This window comes from Sciurus vulgaris (genome assembly GCF_902686455.1).
Source record: "Sciurus vulgaris genome assembly, chromosome: 12".
NCBI classification, from domain to species: Eukaryota; Metazoa; Chordata; class Mammalia; order Rodentia; family Sciuridae; genus Sciurus; species Sciurus vulgaris.
The window spans coordinates 49,914,051-49,940,889 of NC_136473.1; the positions used below are offsets into that span (position 1 = coordinate 49,914,051).

Sequence of the window (26,839 nt, forward strand, 5' to 3'; positions counted from 1 at the left end):
TTGAGCCTGAGTCTCAGATCTGGAATAGGTAGCTGGTGTCATTGGCTCTTCTTCTCCTGGACCTCCTTCTTCTCCCAATTAAACAGCTAGTTTACAGTTCTCAGTTCAGATGCTCGACTACTATTGTTATTTTTATGGGTTAGCAGACAATTGATTATTGGGGTGATGCTGTCCAGAATACAATAAATGACATGTGTTACACAGCATGAGGGGCATTGGACTGAAAGGGAAGTCTTTCACATTTCAGTGGGCTCATCTGGTTTTTGACTATCTAGAAGATTCACTCTCTTTCCCTTTACTCATTGTCAGGTATTTACCTTCAGGGGAGGGAGAGAAGTGTCCCAGGTTGCATCTGTCAGATTCTACATGACAATGACGTTCTATACCCATTCTCCCTCTCACTACCATTAAGCTTAGAGATTGATGGAGGATCCTAGCAGGTTGTGGAGGAGCCATGGAAGGTTTTACATTGACTTTGCAATAGGATCACTGATTAACCATAATTGATTAATTCATTTTTAAATTTGTCATTTTGGTCAGCAAACATATGAGGACAGATATGCATTGGAAGGAGCAAGAAGACTCACTGTGACATTGTGCAAAACACTTTCTTGGTTTCATTATGTAAAACAATGGTATAATTTTTATACCAATTTCACAGGGTAGATGTAAGAATAAAGTGAGATATGTAGTGAAAGTATTCTGTAAGCTGTAATGAGCAAGCATTCTGGTTTTCAGGAGCAAGATGTTGTGGTAAAGGTTGTGGGAATGCAGGGGCCTTTAAGACCCTTATGAGACTGCGTAATAAGACCCATCAGATGCAGTCTCATTAGGGCGTTGACTCTATGTGAGTGACTGTCACATAAATGTCACGTGTGCAAGAGTGCAAGGGTGTCTGATGACTTGATCTGGGGTCACTGGGAAGTGTTCATGGCAGGGCATGATGGCATGGCACAGGGGCTATGAAGTGTAGTTAGGATTTCAACTCACAGGTGATGCTAGAACAAGAGGGCATCTCTAGGAGAGAAAGAACAACAGAAGGAGTGACCTAAAACGGGAAGGATGGAAGGTGGCAAAGAATGGATAAGCCACCTGGTCACCATTCCATCTCCACCTTGTGACCACACTCTTACATGTGGAAGTGGGAAAGGTTAGATAGAAAAGTAGAGTGGCAAAAAGTAGCGTAAACATACATCTAAAGACAGAACACCTCTGAAAAATCTAGAGTCTTTTCCAGGAAGCCAGAATTGAAGCAATCTTAAAACTATAAAATGTGCATGTTGGTGCTAAAATATTTCACAGTAATATGCACAAAAGGATAAAACATGAATAGCTAAGTTAGGATTTTGCTAAATTTCTGTTCTTAGCCTGTTGAAAATAACAATGGTTTGAATTTTCACAAGCTTTTTTTTCCTCTACAATTATCAATTAACTTTTTCACCTGCTGACACCGCGTCATAGTGGAAGTTCTTATTTAAATAATTGGTGACTTGCTTTGATTGAGAGTTTATGTAGACATTTGTCTTGGGGTTACTGCGGATATCACTTTCTGAGCAAAATTTAGTTGTAACATATTCAAGATATTTGTAATATCTGTAAGTATTTGCATGTAAGAAAGTGGAAAATTGGGGCTGAGGATATAGCTCAGTGGGAGAGCACTGGCCTAGTATGTACATGAAGCCCTCGGTTTGATTCCCAGTACTGGAAAAAAAAAAAAAAAAAAGGAAGGAAGGAAGGAAGGAAAAGAGGAAATAATAGCAAAGCTTCTTATTTTACAGCATAAACTCTGGAATCAGACAGCCTAGGTTTGTAACCCTGCTTTATTGTTCTGTGTGATCTTCAACCAGTTACTTAACCTCTCTGTGTCTCAATTACTATCTCCAAAAATAATTACTAGCATCCATCTTATATGGTTGTTATGAAGGTTAATAGGATCTGATAAATGGTAAACTCTCAATAGATTATTCAGTTCAATCATTTTAAGATGACACCTGTCTAAAGGTATAGTGCTTTATAGTTTCATAACAGCGTTATTAAAATCCTGCTTAAAATTAACAACTTTTTTGCAAGCACAAGGCCCTGGGTTCAATCCCCAGGACTGCAAAAAAAAAAAAAAAAAAAAAAAAAAAAAATTAATAACTTTAAGTACAATTAAGTAATAAAACTTAAAAAATCATTTTTATGTAAAAGAAGTTGCTCTCATGAGTGATAAGTACTTTAGAACTCAGCAAGTTTTTTTTTTAGTACAAAATATTCTTTTATCTAAAATTTAAAGTTTGTGTGTACTTGGAATTAAGCTTTTCTCTGCCTGCCAACTTATAAATAATTATAAGTAGCTACTTTCTGAATATGAGTTCTAACATCAAACTTTTGATATAGATATTTATGCTCTTATATTTAAAGCGATGTCAACTATAGAATACACCAGGAATAGAAAATTTGATTTTGAAGGTTCTCTGTATCTGAAGGGTCCACATCTGCATATTCAACAACTATATTTCAAAAAAATTCAACTGCATCTGTACTGAACATTTTTTGTCATCATTCCCTAAACAATATGGCATAACAATGACTTACATACATTTTTGTGGTTTTAATATCATAGCTAATCTAGAAATTATTTAAAAGATATGGGAGGGTGTCTGTAGATTATATGCAAATAATATTTCATTTTATAGAAGGGACTTGAACATCCATGGATTTTGCTATCCATAGTGGTTTTTGGAGCCAATCCTCCATGGATACTGAGGGATGACTGAATTTTTATTAATAATTCAGTAAATTCATTAACAGTTTTCTATTCAGCACCTGCCAGGTGCTTTGGAATGACCTGAGATCCATTAAAGCCCCCATTGTGAGGCTCTACCCTCAGAGTATCTAATTCAGGAAGTTTCTTCACATTAATGGCCAGGCTGCCTCCCTTCTTCCCTCTCTTCCTCCCTCCCTCCCTCTTTCTTCCTTCTTTCCTTACTTCCAGCTATACTGCCCAGGCTGACCTTGAAACCTTAATTCCTGGGCTCAAGTGATCCTCCTGCCTCAGCCTCCCGCCTCAGCCTCCCAAGTACCTGGGACTACAAGTGTGCGCCACTGCACCCAGTTAGATTTGTCTTTCCAACCAGTGTTTAAGTGATGTTGATGATGCTGGTTATAGGACAACACTTTGAGAACCACTGCTATCATTCACAATAAGAGGGACATTATTAGATTCATATTTTCTTTTTATACATATTTAATTTTGATTGAGATAAATTCTTAATTTCTCATTTCAGTAAAATTTTTAAAGAAATCTATTATATATTTTTATTCTCTCTGATCCAAGGGGCAACTATTTTTTGAATAAGTATTTAACTTTGGATTCCAAGGGTCAAATAAAATCTAACAAAATCTACTTTTCAGAAAGTTATTTCTGGATTCCATTGACAATACACTTTTTTTCTTTTAAAACTTTCTGTATCAAGACCTCTTGCATTTTCTTTCTCCTTCTTACCACACCTTTTTGAAGATGATGGCAATTTCCTTTTATGGAATCTTAGAATTTCATTTTGTCTGAGTGAATTCTAGAAACATCATTTCCTGTATCTACCTGCATATTGCCTATAATTACATTGAATCATCATTTGAAAGTACAATTTGTGAAATGTGACACTCTGAATAATAATCCTTGTTGGCAGGAAATGTTGCTTATCTGGTATAATATGTGTTAATTTCATGGAGAAAAATGTGGACCAAAAATGAAAATACTTTCAATCCATGTACACATCAGAATTATACAACCACATAAAAATTCAGCCATTATTTAGATAAAACTTAGAATGTGACAGATAACTAAGGACAAATTATTTACCTGTCTAATAAAGTCTTGCCACAATTTCCCCTCATGTGATGGCACCAAATGTACCTAATACTGGCACCTTAGAACTTGATTATCTTCTGTAATTTTACCCCAATGACCAATTATACTCTATGTTAACTTCTTAGGCACCGTCTTCCATTTCCCCCTCCTGCTTCCTCTCTTCATCTTGCTCATCTCCCTTTTCTTCTGAGTTATCTCTGTTTTTGAAGCTGCCCCTCCACCTCAAATTCCTCAGTGATGGCTCTTCCCTTCCCCTACACAGGGCTGGGCCAGGAATGAGTGATAATTGTGGAGTTTGTTGTTACTGTCACTCTTTTTATTACCATTCCTTCCCATTTTTGTGGTTTTCCTTTCATTCTGGGTTGGGGGGGAGCATGATTTAGTAGACAGAGCTTGGCATTAAAATCAAGCTCTGGGGCTGGGATGTAGCTCAGTGGTAGAGTGCTTGCCCAGCATGTGTGAGTTTCATTCCTAGCGATGCCTGTCCCAACCCCCTGCCCCAGGAAGAGCTCTGGTCACAGTTTAGCTATCAGCTTCAAGATCTGTATTAGAAAATTCAGATTCCCCATCAATTTAGGGAAAGGCCATTGTGTTTGCTTTATTTCCTAAGTTTGTAGTAAGAACCAAATTAGACAATGTAGGTGAAAGTGCTTTAAAGCATAACCTAAAAGTCAGGGCCAGAATTAGGGTGAAATAATGGAAGTATATACTGTGACAAGTTTAAGGAGGCAAATGCTCACAGTTCAGGGCTGTGTGAGGGTAGCCTTTCATTTTTTTGTCTGTGACTAATTGTCATTTGCAACTCAGCTGTGACCAATGGGTTAAAATCTTAGCATGAATGACTGCCCTTAAATAGATGAAATATTCTTATTTCTCCCAGGGTAGATGTACTTAACAGATACTGAAGTCTCAGGATTAAAGAAAGTTCTTAGCTACTGAGGGAGCCCTTCAAAAATTTGCAATGGATACATAGTAACCTACTCTACCCATAAAAAAGGCCAGTCCTTGATTTGAACAACACTGAGCTAAGAGTACAAGGGAGAAAGAAGCTTGGAAAGAAGCTTGCACATTTAAAAAGAATTTGCATCTAATGAGCTCCTTGTCAGAATAGTTTTCCCACTAGGGCCCTCAATAAGTTTTAAAAGAATTTTACTATATTAAATTCAGAACCCACATTAAAAAAATAAAAGCAACCCCCCCACACACAATTAAAACAGAAAAGCCCTTTTTGTGACTTACTCTCGAAGTTGTTATGCTTCACAAGAAGACTTAAAGAAAAATTTTCTCTGCCTCAATATAACATTAAGACAAAGATTACTACATAGTGACAAAGCTAAATCATCTCCGGAGGATAGAGTTACTTGCTCACTAATGACTATCATCTGCCAAGAACTAGTATGCTATTAATACTTGTAAAGCTGCCTGGACTAGAAATCCATTACTAGCAAAAGTACAAGTCCATTTTTATTCTAGGTAGTTAATCTAATTTGACTTTCTTCTGATCATTGTGGAGGAGAAATGGACGCTGACTCTCTTCTCTATGAAGGACAAATGGATCTTCAGAGAGACTTCTCACTGAATGGACTTAAAGCCATAGGCCTCCTTATTTATGCTTCTCTGTGTTGAGTGAATTCTCCAAGTGCAGAAATGTGTCCAGACTAAGCATGCTAGCAGAGGTTACCTAGTGCCTGACATGGTTTAAGAAAGGAAATGGAGGAAATGGACCTGGAGAGTGAGCCAGGAAAGCTACAAGAACCAGGTTCCCAACCCCAGAGGAAAAGAACAATAACCACACCCAGTCTGTTCAGAGATTAGAAAATTGGGGTCTGTAGTATTTCGTTCTTGTATCTCTGTTGCTTCTTTCACAGAGAACTGAAAAGGCATTAATGTTGCTATAAATAAGATCACACTTACAGAATAAAGTTCAAAAGTGTTGATTTCAGCTCTTTACTCAATCTCTGCTTAGGAAATCTCTGGCAAAGAAAATGCATGGTTGAGGGTGTGTTTACAGGCTTCTAGTCAGTTTTCTTCTTCTACCAAAAGTGAATTAAACTGGAAAAATGAGAGACTACAGCAAAAGAAAAAAAAAAAAAACTTAGTATATATCTGGCATCAAAGCAATCAGCAGAAAACTCTTCAAAATGTATATGTCATGTAGATATTTCTGGATTAAAGTGACTTTACTCTCAGTAAGATTATTTTATTGACCCTCCTTTGGGGTCTGATTATTTTGTCCTATTCTGAAGCTGTCTTTTTTAGTCATCCAGGTCTATTAGTGGAAAATTAGAAAATGCACATCAGCAGGAAATTAAAATCACAGGGAAACCTACTCCCCAAAGACAAACCTTGCTAACATTTACATTGTGTATATAAATATTTTCTTCCAGATTTTTATGCATATTTACACATACCACTTTGTTCTAAAAATTTTATAACTTGTGTTTTCACTTCTGTGATCTTTTTCCATGTAAATACATTTTTCTTAGCTGCATTATGTTACATTGTATAGATATAATTTATGGACTTATTAGATTAGATCGAAATATACTGTCATGAATGGCATCCTATCGATATAGGTAGACTGAAAAATCCTTAATATTATTTGTGTGTGTGGTGAAAAAAATTAAAAAAACACTTTACCTTTACCTGTGCTTCATTTCAAACTCACTTAGGTAGTATAATCTTTAATCTTCGGCCTGACAGACATGTCTTCTGGAGTGGAAGTAATCAGCACTCCACCATGATCCCCCCTCTCTTTACCATTTCTGGCATCCAACCTGGCTCTGTAGGGCCATCACCTTCCTCCTTGATGGAAGAAGACTGCAGTTAAACTGCCATCTGGAACCCATGGAGCCCTCATGCACAGGGAGCTGGAAAGGCCTGAGGCCATGTTCTCCCTGGTTACTCTAAAACCAAGGACTGAGCAATAGCTCAGCTGTTTCACCCTAGGCAGGAATGAATGTGAGGTGCTTTGCACTATTTTTCAGTGTCATCTCAGTGAATTAAAAGCCATTTTCTCACTGTAATTGCTGGTTTTAAATGCACCATTTACTGACTGTTTTCCTACCTGGTCATTTCTCCCTTTACCTGCCCTTGTTCCTTACACTTTCCACTGCATTGCTTGCATTTGAATTCTTGGCTCAGTGTCTGCTCCTGGGTATACACAAAGCCTAGCACCTGTTATGGTCACTTCAACAGTGGAGATTGTGAGGGTGGGGACTGTGTGTGTTGTTGCAGAGATATTGCAGGAATTCATCTAGTCACCGAAATGAAATATAGTCACGCACCATATAACAATGTTTAGTAAACAATGGACCATGTACGCATTCAATGGTGCTTCCATAAAGCTGAAAATTTCCTATTGCCTTGTGGTGATATAGCTGTGGTACAATATCACATTACTCATGTGCTTGTGGTGATGCTGGTTTAAGGTATTTTACACATTGACAGGGAAGCAGAGCAGTTAAGGCCCTCTTTATTTTTCACATGCAACAATTGTACACTTTTTGAGTTTGAGATTGATTTGTGTGTGTGTGTGTGTGTGTGCAAGACCATGAAGCTAATTAGAAGTAGCCAATGTCAAAACCTATGTTTTCTGATTAGACAATTATACTCCTACAAAATGAACTAATATGGCCAAAAATAAAGTTGAGTTAGGATGAATAAGCTAACCTGAATTAATTTTAGGAAACCTGACCTTTAAAATGTACAGTGTAGTAGTCCTTTCTTCTTATCCTCAGAGGATATTACCTGCCTAACATTAGGTAGTACTGATCTCTATCTCTATCTATCTATATATGTTTTTATACATCCATTCCTGTAACAAAGTTTTAATTTATTATAAATAAGTCACAATAAGAGAGTTACAACAATATCTGATAAGACGGAACAATTACAAAAATAGAGTGTAGTTTCTTTTCTTGAGTCTAAACAAATACTAGTATTTTTGGACTGTGGTTATTTAATACCTGTGTTTCATTCCTGACCCTCCACTCCATCTTTCATCTTTTTTATTACTTTCCCAGAATCTCCTTCACTTTCTTTGGCACCTGAAGGTGAACTGCTTCTACAAAGCACAACATAGGAGGACAACGTGCAATTGTCAGCTATTCGGAGAGATAGTAGGTTGCACTCATGGGAGAGAGGGATAAGTATGGTATCAGGCGAGTGTGGTAAGCATTCTAAGAGAGGTGCAAAGTCCTTTGGGAGGACAGAGGAAGGAAAGATAAATTCTGGCAGAGGGAGAAAGGAAGGCTTGCTGGAACAGGTGGCCTTAAGCTGGGTCTGGAAGGATGGGTAGGATTTCAATAGGCGGATGTTGGGGTGGGGGAGGAGGAGAAAGGAGCAGCATGAACACAGAAAAATGCAATACATGCTCCAGTCCGTTGGGACAATGGGCTCACAGGTCACAGGTGGGAGGTGGAAGAGATGTGCGTACAATTAGGGGGAGGACTTTCCCCTCATTGTCTGGGAGTTTCAGTTTTGTCTGATGAACAGTATTCTGTGAGCAGGAGTGTCACAGTTACATCTGTATTTTAGAGCATCGTCTGAAGATGTGTTTCTTTTCTTGTGAGATACTCTGCATTGTGTTGTACTCAGTCATTTGCTTAACAGAGAACAGCATTCGCATACGGTAACAGCAGAGCTCTGTATCATGGCTGTGGCTCTGCCTCTCTGGCCTGCTTTCCCTCTTCCATTTGTTTCACTGCCATTTGCACACTAAGTTCTGAACACACTTGTCTTTCTAGAAAACATCTGGCCTTGCACTTTCCTGGCCCAGGGCTTTGGTGCTAGTTCTTCCCTCAGCCTCTTATAACTTTTCACTGGCTTCTTTTTAACTGACATTCCCTCAAAGATTTCCCTGCCCATTCAATTCAAAGTAACACTCAAGCTATTTTTACAGAGCAACTAACAAATCATGTATTTATTATTTACATGCTTATTTTTTACCCTCTGCCACTGTAATTGGCTCCTTAGTTACCATCCTCCAGGGTATTCCCAGGGCTCTGCAGAGCACACACAATGGGCTCAATAAGCACTTACTAAATGAAAGAAATGAATGGAGGGACTGAATTTGTTAGAGAACTGCAAAGATGTTACCTTGCTTAGAGCTACACCTAGATAAATTCAGCATCTGATGACAGGTTGGAATCAAGGACTCTGGAACCTACTGGTCCACGTAGGTAGAGTATCTTACATCTTTGGCATTCATTTCTTAATCATGCATTATATTTAGGTGGAATTTCCTCTTGGTTCATCTTTTCTTTCTTCCCCACATCTCCCACCTCCAACATTTTCTTGACATTATTTCAATTAGGTGTCAGGCTTGGTAATTTTCCTAATGATTTGAAAATGGATTGCTCTTTTGCAGATGGCTGTGAATTGGTTTGCCCAAGAGCTGATCATAAGTTATGATTTGCTGAAAAGTCAGTTTTTTGTTTTCGTTTTTGTTTTTTAAGTAGAAGAGGACTTTGGAGGTTATTCAGCAGCTTTTGAAACAACTCCAGCTGCCAAACTAGTAGGTTCAGCACCTTCCCTGGCAAACTGGTGTCCTGATTTACTGCAAGTTATGGCACTGTTTGTGGTGCTTTTGATAGAAAATAAATGGCTCTTAATTCAGCCTTAGAATGAAGTTCATATTTGAAATGTTTGAATAACTTTTTCAGCTTGTGGTTCTACAATTAGCTATAAAATGTTACAGTCTTGTTCCAAGGATATAAAAAGTTTTTGTTGGGAGGCTTCACTCCAGAGAATGAAGGGGAAATTCTAAAGGTTGATGCTAAGGATGAAAGGTACTCCTTGATATTGGAACCAAAAATGCCTTTAAGTAGGGGCAAATATATAAAGTTAGGTAGATTTGTTTGGAGAGAACTTTTAAAATTAATCTCACCTAGAAGATGAATGAAATATAACTAACTCATCTCATCATTTCTCAAGTGAAATGCAATCAGAACTGTGAGATATTATTTATTTGTAATAAATAATAAATAATAAATTTATTTGTCAAATAAATAAGAGAGTGTCTTATAAATATTTTTATTGTTCTAGTGGGCATGATGAGATACCATCAAAACAGGGGCCTTTTGAATATTTGGGAGAGGTAAACATTACTTTTTGGAAGTGTTTGCATAAAAAATATTTAAACTTTAAAAAAGTCACTAAAATAATGCTTTTTGGTCATCTTCAAAATTCACAAAGGTAAAACTCCAATGTTTGATGTCTTCTGACAAGTAGGATTTGTTGATATCTTGTTTTTAATTGGTGCATATTAGATATACAGCATAGTAGGTTTAATTGTGGCATATTCATATATGCATGTAACATCATTTGATCAACTTGGTTTCACTCCTCACTAGCTCCCCTTTCTCTCCCCTCTCCCATCTCTCTCCCTCCCCTTCTTCTATACTAATAGTCTCCCTGCTACAAGCAATCTTCAACACACAGTTCTGTTTCTGCCTCTTACATAATTGTGGTGAGGGGAGAAATTTGCACCCCTGTCCCATGCACCAAGCTGTGAGATTTGGTACTTTGCCTTCAATGTCTCCACTCCATTTCTCTGTTCTCTGATGAAATGCTGGGTACTCCTCAAGGGTCATATAAACTGTCACCTTCTTGTGCTCCCATGCATGCCTGAAAAGAATAAGGACTTCTACGTGGTCCACTCTCATTTATCCCATGTCACACATCCTCACATTCTCTACCTGGAAGTAGTAAAGCATGGTTTACTACTCATGAGCTCAAACTTTGAAACCCCACACATTGAGGCCTGGACCACGTTGCCACAGTTATATACTGTGATACCCTTGGACAAGTTTACATCTTTGAGTCTCAGTATCTTGACTTGAAAACCTAGCATAATTATATTACCTAGTTTATGAGATGAGGTGAGAATTAATGTGATAATGAACATAGATCAAGTAGCAGAGTGAGTGTCATGGAAAGGTCTCAATGAATGTTTGTTAGTACTGTTACTATTACTATGTTCATCACTGGTGTGTCTTTTTCCACTACACAGTGAGCTTCTTAAGGGAATCTTTTCAACTGGGTTTAGTCTAGTCCTGGCATGTGGAGGGTTCTCAGTGCTTTTAAATGAATAGATGTGATTGTTCTCGGTATCTATTAAATGACATGTGATTTGACAAGGACTCTGTCATCTGAAAGGGCTGACATTACTTTATTTTATTTATTTATTTATTTATTTGCGGTACTGGGGATCGAACTCAGGGCCTTGTGCTTGTGAGCCAAGCACTCAACCAGCTGAGTTATCTCCCCAGCCCCTGACATTACTTTAGATACCAGACTTCACTCTTTTTCCATGTCCTTACTTGCCCTGCAGTGGCCCAGCCTCTGCCTGCCATCCCAGTGTGATTATTAATAGTACCTTCTTTCAATCTCTGAAAAGCAGTCTAGTTTGGATGATAAATGTTATGGTCACCCTAGTTTTGAGAGGAATATCATCGGCTTGATTCCCAGAAATTAAGCTCCTCACTACTTAATATATTTAACCACATTTGGCAGGCATCGTGGGGGGCAACTGATCAGTTACTGCATGGTACTGAAGTCCTTCATACAGAAGAAATGATCCTTAAATATTGATGATAAAAGAATGAAAGGATGAAAATTGGGTCATTATTTTTCCTTTCTTTTCCTAAAAATAGAGTAGGGCCGATTATTGGCTATGAGTCTTAGATGATAGGGAAATTGAACTGAGAAAACTTTTCCTGCCATTTAGAATGAGTGTTGAGATACTCCTATATGGATGGAATATTCAAGAGTTCAGTAATAAATCCAAATTGAGAAAAAAAAGAAAGTTTGTATATGCTCTTTTGTGTATAACTTATAATAATATCTTCTGGGAATTTTATAATAAAATCACATATATTTGTACATATACATACAAATATATGCATATATTCTGAAGAAAGTTTTTATATATAGATGTCAATATGTATATGTGTATATAAATAGAAGGCAGTTTAAAATATGCTGAGTTAGCCCTTAGCAAAGGTGAAGTCAATGTTTTCTTCATCAGTTGCCCCAGCTCCTTCCCTTAACTTCTGTTCTACTCTCTTGGGGTTGTGCTTCTCCCCTCTCCATGTACCATTTTCCCCTGTGCCCCCTTCTGACTGTGCAGACTGTGGCAATCCTGGACTTTTTGGATGAATTCTCAAATATCCCAGTAATATTTTTCTTTTTGTATCAGATTCAAAATTATGGAATAAGGGTGTTATTTGTTATTGAGGGAATTTCAGGCATCAGAAAAACCACTGGGAAGGCAATCTGGGAACAAGGACAATGTCTTATAACTGTGTGGAGGTAGCTTATTGAGTGGGTGGAAAGTATGGCTTTGGAGTAAGGCCAAGTTGGGTCTGAATTCTGGCTCCTCACTATTGGCAGTGTGGCTTTGGACTTCCATTTGTATGAAGGGGGCAGTAATACCTGACTCTTATGGGCTTGATTTCAGAATTAAATGAGATTGTGTTTATAAAACACCTAATAATGTGCCCAGTTCACTGTGTAGCATGAAGGTTATGCGTAAGAGCTGTGGAGGCAGGCAAAGGGCCCAACTTTTGCTCAAGAGGAAATAAGTTGACACACTGGCTTCTGAAGAACAGGGATAATAATGCTTTGCTTACAGGATTGCTGCTGAGGCTTTAAACACACTTAAGAGATTTACCTCAGTTCTTGGCATAATAAACACTAAATAAGCTGTGGCTACTATGATAACAGTTATTATTAGATTATTCTACTCTTGTCTGGGCTTAATGAATGGTGAACATTATTTTTGTTGTCATTTTTATTATTGTATTAGTGGTATTCCTGAATCCATTTGGGAAATGAATCTCTTCTTTTTAAATATAAGTAAGACTCTTAAATCCAACCAATCATTTCATATAATATTTGTTATGCAGGGAAAACGTAGCCAATGTTTGAGAGATGCATTTTATTTTTCCAGGGGGAGGTTAAGGAAATGCAAAGCCATTACTTTAACCTTTTCCATTCCCATTGCTATTTACCAAAGGTCATCTCTGTGTGCACCTGCCCAATATAACAAGGTGACTGAGCCTATTTTTAATTCCATCTCAGGCTGCTGAGCACAGCTTAAAACATTCAGGTAAGCCCCTGTTATGAAACAGGATTTCAATTTAGTTGCCTGTAGTCACGTAGATGTACCCAAACTTGCATTTTGATAGCAAAACAAACAATCTGGTTATCTCTTTGTGCATATGTGGGGAGAGAAAAACAGCACAAAGAAATGGATCTGACCTCTCAGTAGTCAATTTCTTCATCCTACATTCTGGCCAGTGCACAAGTAAATAAAAGCTGAAAACTACAAGCCTGCTTTGCTATCTTTTCTCAGAACTTCAAATTTGGGCAATACTAATTTTAGAAAACCAGAACAAAGACTGTGATGAATTCTCTTCCTTAGATTATATTTTTTCCAAGAAGTACACCTGAATGTGACTTGCTTGGGTTCCAAGAATAGTTTTTCTTTAATAATTATGGTTATGATCCTTTAGGGTAAAGCCAGGATTGAGACCACTGTCTCTGGCATGCTGCAAAACACAGAAGCCAAAACTTGCACACCAAGGTGACTCCTGAACTACAGGACATTTTAGTTTCCACCAACTGTATGCATTTACTTTTATTTTCAGGAACTTGGAGGGAAATGCACAGTGGAACTGCTCTATTGTCAAACAAGCAAAAAATGAAGCTGCTGAGAAAATGAGGGCTGTGAACTGTGGAGAATGAGCACACAGGCCTCGTCATCTCAGCTAGTTAACACTGGGATCAGAGTCCCATTTCCATCCTGTTCCCTGCTTCATTTTGCTCAAAGGTCACCCTTGCTGTTGAATGCTGCTTTTACTTGTTTCCATACTTGTTTCTCTAGGTGGACTGAGAGCTGCTAAATTCAGGGGCTACGTCTTACTCTTGTCTATATCCCAGAGCCTGACACACTGTACAAACTCAATAAATGTTTGTCGTACACAAAGCATTTCTCTGCCATAAACAGGGCTCACATTCGAGTTAATGGGCAATGGTGCCGGTATCATCTGTGACTTTATTATATTTGAATAATTAGAGATCTTTGCTTTTAAATCTCCATTTTCTCTGTTTTTCATCTTTTCATGTATCCCCCAAATATTTTCTAGGCAATTATCCTGTGCCAGCTCCTGAGGGGGTTACACAGATGGAAGAAATCTTTTCCCTCCCTTAGTGAGATTATTGAGTCTGTGTCATGAACCATACTCTATATATTCAGAAGCCACCCTAATAAATAGTTTGGGGTTTATTTGATAGTTCTGGCTGTCTGTCATTTGAAACAGAAAATCAGTTCAACAGCACTGTAGCTAACATTGAAACTAAACAACTCCAAGCCTCAATTGGCAATGTTTCAATCATATGGAGACAATCTGAACTAAACTGCCATCAAGAAACAACAGGAATATCTAATGCAAGAATTAGGAATGCATATCAATTTTCACAGTACAATTTGGTAATAATGAAAGTACACTTTCTTGATGTCATGAAGGGACTTCTGGCAGTCAAACTATTGTTCTGGTGTGTAGTGAGTGTAAGACCCCAGTGGCCTCTTGCCTTGATCTTTTGAAATTCTGAAGTTGTGGGATTTTGCATGCTACACTGATAATCTGGGAAAATGTACAATCACTATAAAGGAAATTTTTCTATTAGTCCAAGAATAATGGTTTATAGCAAAACCACCTGACAGAAAACCTGTGGGTGCATATCACCCTTATGAAGACCGAAGATATTTTTACAACCAAGGATTATTTTCTTCCCTTTATACAAATCCATATGGTGCCTATTCAGAATCAGTCATCAGCAATGCTGTCTCATTCAACTCCAAGAATAGAGTTCAGAATTTTTGCTCTAAATTTGGCTTAAAAGAACTCAGAATTGGGAGTTAGTTGTTTTATCTTCCACAGCCTAATTAATCAAAGTCAGTGGCATATAAACTCGACTGGAGTAGAACTAGGCAAGCATTAAATAAAGTAGTCATAGAGTATGGACTTTTCTGGCCTTGGAAACACTGCTTGATCTATGCACTGCTCCCTGCTGCTTTGTCTTTTGGAGTTAAATGCCTGCTTGACTCTGCAAAGGATTAATACTTGCTTCACAGAGATCAGCCCATCTGTCTACTGACTCTCTTAGTCCTCGGGAACACCATGGATGAGAACTGATGTGCCCCATCCATCCATCCATTTTAGCCAGTTCATTTACTTGTTCATCAACAAAGAATAGTTGAATTCGTCTACAATTTATTGGAGGTCTGTCCCAGGTAAATGTCTGGTATGTGCATGTGTGATTCTAGAAGTAAAAGGGGGCTAGAGGGACCAATGGAGCACTAAAAACAACATGGGCCTAAGGACATAGGATGTTTCCCTCCGGGGAGTGACTTTCCTCTGACAAACAGAAGGTAAGAATTCTGGATAGATTCTAACACAGATACATTTCCATGTTGAATCCTGTCCAAAGGTTTGCATTTGCTGGTTACAGGAATTCTAAGCATGATCAAACAAACCAGTCCAAATGGGGCATTTGGACTAGAGAAGACTGTTTGGGGGTTGGGAAAAAACCTAAGCACATATATTATAGACATGATCCATCATAACTCCTGATCCAAATAGAAAAGAGCAGACCAAATAGATAAACCAAAAGTCACCACAGTACTTGGAAACCTGGGAGAAGAGCCAAAGTCTACTTTACCCATCACACCAGCAAATGTATTGTGGGGCTTCTAGAATGACTGGTACTTATTCAATGACCTCGTCCTTGGGAAGTCCAAGCTCTGGGTAGATTTATTATTGCATGAGCAGTAAGAAATTGACTCCAAATTAAATAACAACAACATCAGCAGCAGCAAACTTTGCTGCACTCATATGAAATCTTTCTGTTGCCCCCCAAGAAAAATGATTTCTCCCCCCACTTGGCACATATTCTGTAGGTTGCACCTTGGACTTCTGTGAAATCTGTCTTGGCAACACTTCCTTTGTGTACTGTTGATTTAGGCTCAGTCTAATGGTTGGGGCATATAGGGAAGCATGGTGTGGTAGAAAAAGGGACAGAGGGGAATTAGGAAACTGGTTTCTAATGCTAGTTTGATAACAAACTGATCTTCAGTCTTAAAACACTTTTAACTTTTTGTGCTATCACTTTCATATCTGTAAATGAGGAGACTAACTAAGTTCTAAAATTCTAGAAGTTAGAAGATGTCTAACACACAATGTGTCATGGAGTGAAGAAGGCAAAAAAGGAATCATGGGAAGTGCACACTGTATTTGCCTAGGCCTCACAGGAACATTCGAGAAAGTCTTTCTTGGAAATAGCATTCCGGTCCTCCGAACATTCAGGGCTTTTTATTTGTGCATGTCTTTACCTTGGTCTCCTTGTTAACATGCATGTCTTGCCTCACCTGGGAACTTTAAGTTCCTTGAAAAATAGTGTATCTTTTTATCTCCTAAGTCATTTCTATGTCTGCCTCCATAAATATTTATGGAATGAATTAATGGTTCTGTGAAGAGTACTTGATTAGTTCTTCCTCCAGATAATTATTCTTTTCATTTCAAAGATAAAATTAAGACCCAAACACTGCAATTTATTTATCTCACTTCACAAAATCGGATTTGAAGTCTCAATTCCAAATTATTCACAGTAATGAACTGTTCTTTTAGCAAGCCTCCACAGATATTCATTCTGAAGGACCTTTGCTTCTTAGTCCCAATCCACTAATATCAAAAGCCTTCAAATAATAATAACAATAACAAGAACAATAACCAAGTATATTTTTTATGCTGAGCTAAAAGCATTGCTTCATTTAATTATAAAACAGCATTGTATGGTTTAGATGAAGATTACTGATACTAAGTAGTAGTAATGCTAACAGTAATGATAGCATTGGAACCAAGTTTATCAGACTTCAAAATTTGTGCTCCAAACCAGCAGTGTACATGGACTTTGTATTTTACTACACACCAATAAAGCCTACCTAGACTTATTTCCCTGGTTCCAGTATGAAAGTCAATATGAGGAGATAGAGCTAAAGCTCTTAAGGGAAGAGGCAGTCCTTCAGAGTTTTGTGGTTTTGGAGTTCTTAAGCCCTCAGTCAAAATGTTTTCTTAGCCACTTAATGGTTGTGTGACGTTAGAAAAATTTACTGGACCTCAGTGAGCCTCAGTTCTTTGTTGGTAAAATGTGGATAACAGAACTACTTCAAGAAATGTTATAAAAGCCTAATGAAATGTTACATGTTAAAAGATCAGGGGTACACAGTAAGTGCTCAGTAAATTCTCCCATCACCCCCCTTCCACTCTCCCTCCTAGCATAAGCATACCTTCCAACAAGTTCCATCACCATAGGAGAATAAAGGAGACACTTGCTGGAACTTCCTTGGCATCTGCTAATAAAAAAGAATTCACTCCTCCTCAGCTTAAATCCCAAATAAACACTTTACCTCCCTAGAAATCTTTAGAGGCTGCCAAGGCTCCATGAAATGTTGAAAGCTATTTGCTGTCCAATGCTCCCATTGAGCTGAACAGGCGAGGTGTTTGTTTTCCATTTACATGATTCTTTTCTGAGGTTTTTATTTGGGTTTCTGGTGGTCCAGAACTCAACATGAAGACATAGGATTAATGTTCTCCCTCACACCCATCCCATGGTGATACTTAAACTGAGTAAAATCAGAAGTATTCTTTCTCATATTTTTCTTCCTCTATTTTTTTTTTTTTTTTGTAATGTGGTCATTGGTTTATATAACAGTGACCTCTACAGGGACATTTTTCTTCATTAATTCATTTGCCAAACATTAAGCATCATAATTTCAGGTATCACATAACATATCAGAGACAAAAAGATGAAGGTAATATAGTCCCTTGAAGACCTGGCAATATAGAAGAGGGAGAAAAGAGAAGAGAACTCCAACGCAGCATGGAGCCATGAATGGGAACCCCATGCAGACTGGCTCTGACTCTTCAGGGCACCAGTTGATACCCCATCAACAACTGTGGCCGAGTCTCCCAATGCTATTATCCAACAAGAAATTCTTATGTTTGAGACCAACCATTAAAACCTCAAAGATACATGGCATAAGTTATAGCCTCAGGAACTCTGCCCTTCTTACAGAAGTCATTTGTCTTAAAACAATGGAAATTCCAGCAGAGGAAAGAAGCTGTCTTCTCCTTGTCTTGGAGCATAGAGAGCCTCAGAGTTGGGAGGCACCATCAAGGGCCCAACTCCCTAAAACATGCATGATTCCTTTCAACTGCATCCTATTCATCCCAGCTCCAGCACAAACTTTATTGACTCACATGGTGACCCACTGCATTTGGGGCAATTTCGGGTGTTGGAAAAGTTGCCATCTAATAAGGTAAATTTATGTTTTGTTGTCTGAACCCCTTTGGGGTCTAATGAAGCCTAAGACCTCCTCAAAATAATGTTTCTAAATTCAGAAAGTATACAATATTGCAATGGTTTACATCATACACACACACACACACACTCACACCCCAAAGCATAATTATAGAATTATACTTTTTATAATGCACTAAATAATAGGCTCTAGAAGTAACTATTATAGTAACTACCATAATTTTGAAGTCGTGATAAATGTAAGGGATATTTTGAGACATTGGTATCAACTGTAAAGTGATATGAAAATAGGTTTTGTTTTTATTGGTGACAAAACCATGGTTCTGCTAATAACTCCTGTGTTTTTTTACATTTATAACTAGAGGGAATGAAACATATCAGTTACAGGTTAGCAGACTCCAAGATGCAATTTTTTTCCCATCTAAGATCACATATTTTCCTGAATCTCATAGACCAAAGGAAAGAACACTTATTAGACAGATTTTAAAAGCCTGTCTCTATTGCTTCTCCTAAGTCTTTCAACTCCCAAGATAACATTTTTCCAGAATTTTCAGTAATTTATGGGCAGGAATTTATTAACTTGCACACCACAGTGATGATCCCAGAAGGTTAGCATGCACTCCAGATTGCTATGGCCAGCCCACATCATCCCATGGTAATGAGAGATAAACTTTCAGGGATACCTGGGAATCTTCCAATAAGGACAATTTTCTTTCACTTGGGGAAAACTAAGTAAAAATATTTTATTATATTTTAAAACCTGAGTGGTAAGGTTTTTTTTTTAAAGAAAATTAATAGATTTTTAATGGTACTTTGACATTTGTACTGAAATGATCATTTCAAACTGCTAAGGAGATACAGTACAAGAGACAAGTAAAACAAGGGCCAAAAGAAAAAAAATCCCAGGATGAATGACTGAGTTCACCCATTTGTTTAACCTCTGTAGATGTGTGTGTTAAAGTTTTTTTGAAAATTGTCTTCTAGCTGATAAGCAGCAGTCTCCAACCCTAGCTCTCAATGAGGTATAGCTAGATCTCAGTAGATTTCCATCAGATGAAGTTCATTGTGCACTTTATCTGTGCCAGGAAATAAAAGATGAGCAAGAATACTTCTGTCCTCGAAAGCAAGCTTAAAATTTAGTGAAAGATATAAAGATATTACAAAAATAATTACCCAAGGAAGACTAAAAGCAAGTTAAACTGGAGGGGAAAAGACCCAAATGATGTAAAGAAATATTTTAGCTATTACAATGTCTATTATGGACTTACATTGTCAAACAGCTTTGTTAGTAAGGCAAAAATAATAAATTTTAAGAGTTATTCTAGATTATAGCACCCATAAAATACCATTATAATTATTAGACAATTCTCGTTTTTTCCCACTGGTTCTAAGCTCTTTCAAAGTCTCTACCTGTCCTCTTCAGCATGATGCCCTGTATCCTCGCATGGTGCTTTGCACAAAGCAGTCTTCTCAATATGTACTCATGAATAAAAGAATAAAGGCCAGCATACTGTGGGAAGCATACTGTGGGAAGGTGGGGAAGTAGCTTTGAGATCTGGTTCCTGAACTTGCTTGGCTGTGTGACTTTTTGAAAGCCCTAGCTCTGGAATATTTAATCATAAAATGGGGGTAATAATGATGATAGTAGTTAGGACTTTTGTAAAGGTTAGATGACACCCGTAAAATGTTTGGCAAATAGTCATCCTTGAGTCAACTGTTTACATAGAAGGAAGAAAGCAAAACTGATGTTTAGCACTGGAATGAAGCAGGAGGATCTGCTTCCACATTCTCTTTGTAAAGAGTGAACTCAGGAGAGGTTGCAGGCTTTCCTGAAGGCTGTGAAAAAGGGGATAAGACCCTAAGTTTCCTGAGTTTCTTAGGTTAAGAATTTTCATAATAACCAATAACTCTCTTCTAAGTCAAAAACATCTTAATGCTGTATGACTCTGAAACAAAACAATGTTTCTGGTCTGCTTCTCCAAAGTTTATATTATTTGAATTCATAGATGTGAGATGCTTTAAGTGTATTTTCCATAACATTTGTTGTATGAAGTCTTGAATATTTCTCATTTTCCTTACTGCTCAAAATCTTTTATAAGGAACAATAAGGGGTCTCTTTGGGCAGGGGATATGGCCCCAGACATCAAGCATGTCTTTATCAGAGGGACTGAAAATGAACACAGATCTGTTTTGCTACCAAGTAGAAGGTTTGAGGGTGAATATTTTTTCAATGTGTTTTTAGTCTATCAATCACTAACTCAATCAATAACGTTCAATCAGGATTGAAACTATATATACAATTTCATTCATTTTATAATAGGTTACTGCTATAGAAAGATATTTGTTATTGTTTTTGCATATGTGAATAACTGTTTTATATAGGAATTAAATGCAAGATTGTATGTAAACATTAAGTAAAGGACTATGCTAGTAACAACTACATATATTATTATTATTATACAAATACGCTTAATAGATATCTTTTTTAATATTATTTTTTCTAGTTGTCGATGGACAAATTAAGATTTTAATTAATCATTTATATGTGGTGCCCAGTGCCTCACACACATAGGCAAGTGTACCACTGAGTCACAACCCCAGCCCAATAGATACCTTTTGAATGCATGACTGTACAGGATATCCTCAGCTATCCAATAACTGATGTTACGATTATAAGAAATTTTCCTAATAAAACTCTCAAGGTTGTACTGAGGATGAATTAGATCATATGCAAGAATATGTATACTATAATTTGGCACATGCTACACATTCCACAATGTTAGATGAATCTGACATTTTCAAATGATTAATAAGGGAAAATTAAAGATCACTTGAGATTTTAATGAAATATAGATTTCTATCAAAGGCAGGTGGTAGAGAAAGCTCATTATACAGTGCCTGGATTTTTATTAACTGTAAGTACGATGTCACACATTTATCAACTTTCCTAAAACGTTGCTACTATAATTAGAAAATATATGCATTAACCAGTGTCATGTTATAATTGCATGAAAGCAGAGAGAAGCGGTTCATTTTCATGGATGATAAGATTAGCTTCCTCTCAGCCCTTGGAGTCACAGCTGTACGGTCAGGTTGAATAATATTTTTAATGCAGACAATGTTTGTACTAGACAAAGTCAACTTAGCATTTCACATGAGCGAATCAAGTGCTCCCCTGCTCAGTGTGTTCTCTTTCTGCCCCTTCTCTCGCTGTTTAAAAATTTTAGCTTGAAACTGCCTCTAATCCATTCCATGAAAGTCATGTTGAGAATATTTGTGTTCTTGGCTTCATGTCCCCAACCCCCCCCCCCCCCCTTCATGAGAACTTTTCCACAAGTCATCTATTCCCTTTGCTTCTAATTCCCTCACATGCATAATCAGAAATGACTCTTGGTGATGAAACATGCCCTTGAGTGTGTCTCCTTATGAGGGTCATTGCATCTGCCACAATACTACGATCTAACTTACCCTGTTTTACTTCTCAATCAGTTACATGTTTTTCAAGAGAGTTTCCTTTCAACTGCAAGATTTTACCTTACTGAAAGTAATTTTTAAAAAGGACATAGGATCCCAAATTTCTCTATCTGAAAAGATAGAAAAGTGCTAGAATAAAAAGTGAAAATCAGCAGTAGAGATTGTGGTCTTGGCTTTGGGTGATAAATCTTGTAATGGCCCCATAACCCTCAGGCTCTAGGACACATTTCTCCCTTTCTTACTTGCTAAGACCTACTATTCCAACATTGGATTTGGTGGGTGGCGAGCTTAGATGGACCTCTCACATTGACCCACGCTTTCCCAGGAAGGAGTGCTGTGTAGTTCCAGGTAGTGAACGGGAATGCAGAGATTAATCTGGTTGAAAATGGGAAGACACGGTGACCTCCCTTTCCTCCCAGACACCAAGGAATCTTGACTTTGTCCTTGAAAAAACCTTTGCTTCAATTCAAGGGCACCATACCACCCAGCAGAGTAAAGTGGCACCAAGAAAAGTAGAAATCAGAGTTTTCAAGGCCGCATTCATGCGTGCAAGCTGCTGAGTTCTTGGTCTCTAAGCCTTCTGGAATCCACAACCCATAAGTCTTGGAATCACTCTTTCTTGATAAAACTATCCTGACTTCCCTCTCCAGTGCATCCATCCCCAACCCAATGCTTCACCTTCTCCCCTCTCAGGATAGTAGTTTTCTTCCCCAGAATGCTTTGTTCAGGGCCTCTCAGAGGGTTTCAAAAGCTCCTCTCTGGCTTTCTTCTGAGGTCCTCACATTCAGTATTGAGCGTGTGACAGTTGAACCAAAGATAGCAGAGTAACTGCTTCGAGAGTGCCCTTGAAGCACCTCTCACTTAGCTAAATGAAGGAACTTTCAGAAGCCATCACTGCCATCACAGGGTGCCACTTTAAGAGTAAATCATTCTCCCTACTTTGAAAACTTCTAGTTGGATTAGATTTAGGATGAACTAGTTTAAATATTTCTTAGCTTCTAATAAGTGGATGCATGATTTTTATTTTTTTAGCATCTTAGACTCTGATACCATAAGAGAAGTCTCCCTCTTTCAAAATTAATTTTCTAGGATTTTGAAGATACCCTTGGTTGCCAGTATACAAAATGCATCTCTGCAGTCCTGAGATGTTTAAAATAAATGCTGGGTCTACTGAAGTAGTGCACAAACATTTCCCATGGAGAACCAACTCAAGAAACTCGGTCTTTCTTTCCCTTTTTTCTGTATTCTTTTTTCTTTCTCTCATTGACGCTGCTTGCATATATTGAAGAGTGAGCTAATTAAAAGAAAGAGAAATTGAGTTCACTGTTAATAGGTTTTTTTTTTCCTATTTTGCCAGGCAGCACAATTCTGGAAGCAAACTAAAAACTCCTTCTGGTAGTGTATCCCTTATAAGACTAAACTGCTCTTCAAAGGAAGAAGGTACATAAAGTTGGAGACACTTAAGCCATTTGGAGACTAGATCCCCTCATGGGCCAGAGAAGGCATTACTTTTTTTAGTTTGCACACTGCCCCCTCCTGGCTTTACCTACAGGAGTGTTACTGCATATCAGAAGTGTTTATTATGGCCCCACAGCTGGGTGTTATGTACCTGTGAACACGGAGGAGTTTGTTTAAAATATTGAGGACATCTCCTCAATAGTTTACACTTGAAGCTAATCTGAGGAAATAAACTCATTATTCCTTGGCTCCAGGTTTATATTTAAGGATGCCCATCATTACATCATCTCACTTCCTATTCTTATTGCTTCAACCCTCTTATTTCATCCTCTTGGTTCTAACATGCCTCTGGGACCCCACTCTACAAATCAGTGCTCTACAGAGGGCTGCATCCTGTTGATGTGATGGCCAAAGACATCCTCCCTCCTAGAGGTGGTGGTGATGGGAAGCAGGCTGAAGTGTGGGTCAGTTCTCACATAAGTAGTCTGAGGACTATTTTGGTCTGACAGGATCAAAATTAACTACACATTACTAGGTCAACATATCCAATTCAAAGACAAAGGAACTATGTACAGAAAGAGAAGAGCTAATCAAACAAAACAAAACAAACAAAAAAACAAATTCAGCAGATAACACCATAGGTCTAATTTACAATGGCACCTCTTTCCTCCTAAACAATTTGTCTTATATGTTAGCCCTTTGTGGGACTTGCCCTAAACCCTATCCTGGGACATTTTCCCTAGCTGAATAATTCATTAGTATTGTCCTAAATACTTAAAGAACTGATACTGAAGTTTTGCCTGCAACCAGCAAATTATTGTCGAACACTGGAGTACAAATGTGGCCGGCCTAATCATCCTGTGCCTATGAGCTTCTGTAGCCTCTCAGTGTTTGTCCTTGACCCATCGGCCAATCTTCTCCACATCCATAAGAACTCAGGGCCCAGACTCAGGCTCTTAACTCATTCCTTTGCATTAGAAGAGGGTTAAAGAAGAGGTATTTTACTTTAGAGAGATTTAAAGCAGGTACCTAGTTTAAACTTACCAAACTTATGGGTATCTAAAACTCTGGCTGCCTATACTAAAATTTGTAGAGCATGAACATTGATTACCTCTCTCAATGAAGAATGATAACATGAAATGATGATAATCAAAGCATGTTTGTATTTATCTTTGAAAAGTCATCAGTGTTTCTACAAAAGAATATATTTGGCCTCACAATCAGTCAGTCAGTACTAACATGCCCAACAATGCTTTAGAGTTTGAATGATAACAGAGAATTATTGGGCTCTCATATTACATTTGTAGAAGATTGACAAATTCTCATAATAATACAAGACTACTTGTGACTACAGATAGAATTTAGTTGAGTCAACTGATTGCTTTTATTTGAATAGGTGCTTTGCAATCAGTTCCTTTGTGATGTAAAGTAGTAAAATATTCATCTATAAAATTAAAATGTTCTCTCTTAAATATAATATTAACTAACCAAATGTATCTTTATCATGATGCCAAAAAATACTGTGCTAAATCATTCACATCAGTCAGTGGGTAAAAATAAGCTCCATGGTATAGCCAAGCATGCATTTCCCTTAATGAGGAAAGAACACATTCATCTGATAAAAAAACAGGTTAACATAAATTCTCTGTATGTAAAATAAATACTATTCTTATAACTTCCTTATCATCCTTGTCAGGCAAGTCTTGGGATAAGAATCACTCTGAAAATCAGGTACCACTGGAATCGTGGGTTGATTGTGAATTATCAATGAATGGCGTGGATTGGTCCACTAAGAACTCACTGAGTACTATTTCGATGTACGATAACACATTGATTGCTCCTACACCTGCTGCAGTGACATTCTCTTGTTGACTGGGATCCCAATCTGGTATAGTCTCCATTGCAGAAAAATCACTTTTTATAGGAATTCAGGGCAGTTCAATACCAGTACATGAGGACTACTCAGAGCAAGACCTCTTTTAATTGAGTCTTTATTTATTCCCTCGGCTTTTCTGGGGAAACTGAACTCATTAAGCAATGTTAATTTAATCACAAGTAATCAACAGGGGAAAAAGTTGCATAACATCTTTAAAATTTGATTAAATGTGATGAAATTCCAGGAAAATAGATTATTATTTTATTTATTTAGTATTTTTACAAAACTTGTATCTCAAAAATAAAGGAAAGAAAGAAGCAGCAGAAGCCTACCAGTTGGGATCGAATAAGATGAACGAAAAACTGACGTCCTTTCAAGATCGTATTTACTACTTAGTCTTTTCTTCAATTCGTAACTTTTTAACATAGTAAGTATGAGAGCCTGAAACTCATCCTATCTGGGGGTGCAGAATATCAATGTGTTGTTAACTCACAAAGTAAAATAAAGCCAGTGCCAGGAAGAATTACTGGCCATCACATTTAAACCTATGGATGTTCCTTCTCTCTTGTCCTCCTTCAATAGTAGCATAATGATACAATGATATTTCATTCAAGCCTTGGCCATGCTTTAAAATCAAAGTTGTGCTCAAGTCCACTGTGGTTCCCGTTCTGACAGGGAGAATATTACCCTGATACTAGGTGGGGAATGTTCAAAGACTGCTTTCTGATAATTAGATGTATGACTTGCCATAGGTCATCACGGTAATGGAGGTCCCCAAGAGGTTCTTGTAGGTTGTGTGGCAACATGCAGGTATTGATGTTTAAAAGAAAGAGATCCCAGCCAAGTTTAAAGGTCCTTGATTTACACCTACGCATAATTCAATAGGTTAATAAACCTTGTGGCCCTAACACACACGCTGGCAGCTCTAATTATTTGGGGAGAACCAGGAGAGACAATGGCTCAGGGCTGTCTACCTTGACCAGCCGCGGAACAAGGTCCATCTATTACAAGTGCCTTGTAAAGGTAGAAATCAGAAACTGCGTGTAGCTGAGTCGTGACAAGCGGCGTACCTGCAATGACGTGATGGCAGCCTTCTCCTCGGGTCCCTTCTCTCTCCCTCTCCTTTCTTTGAGTTACACAGTCCACAGAGGGGTCTAAGTTTGGTCTCCCGCTGCCGCTTTCAGCTCCACCGCAGTCGGGCTCCAGCAGACGCCCATAAGCGAAGCGCGCCGCGGAGCCAGGAGAGCGGGAGCCCGGCCGCTGCCCGGCTGCTGCGCCTGCAGATGCGACGAGCCCGGAGACTGAGCTCTGGCTGCTCTCGGCGCTGCGTGGGGATATTAGCACAGTCTGGGGTTTCTATTGGCTCTGAACACCAAACAAATCACACCAGCCCCCCCTTCTCTGTTTCACTCAGCGCTTGTTTCTCATCTAACCCACAAACATTGCAGCCACACACACTTCAGTCGCTTGCAGTGTTCTCGTTTCCTCCTCCAGTCTGTGGATTTACAACCTTGTGTCAGCTCTAACATTTTTTTTAGCAGACTTCCAATCCAAACCTTCTTGTTTATGTAGAGAAATCCTCCATCCCCTGAACCCGCAAAAACCACTCATTCCTTTTAGATCTTCTTCCTCCTTTTTGTAGATGGGTCTGCAATGTGAAGAATGTAGAAAGCCTGTGTGTGACATGACCAACATTCATATTCTCTCTCTCTCTCTCTCTCTCTCTCTCTCTCTCCCAATCTCTCTCTCTCTCTCTCTCTCTCTCTTCTCTCTCTCTCTCCCCTTTCTTC

At 38.2% G+C, this 26,839-nt stretch overlaps 1 protein-coding gene across 1 annotated transcript in view; it reads right to left on the reverse strand.

The window, feature by feature from the left end:
* GREM2 (gremlin 2, DAN family BMP antagonist) overlaps nt 1-26,494 on the reverse strand; it is a 106,121-nt gene extending 79,627 nt beyond the window's left edge. The window contains exon 1 of the mRNA XM_079106191.1: nt 26,120-26,494. The gene's annotated coding sequence lies outside the window, so the exon portion shown is untranslated. The remainder of the gene's footprint in view (nt 1-26,119) is intronic.
* Nucleotides 26,495-26,839: the final 345 nt, after the last annotated feature.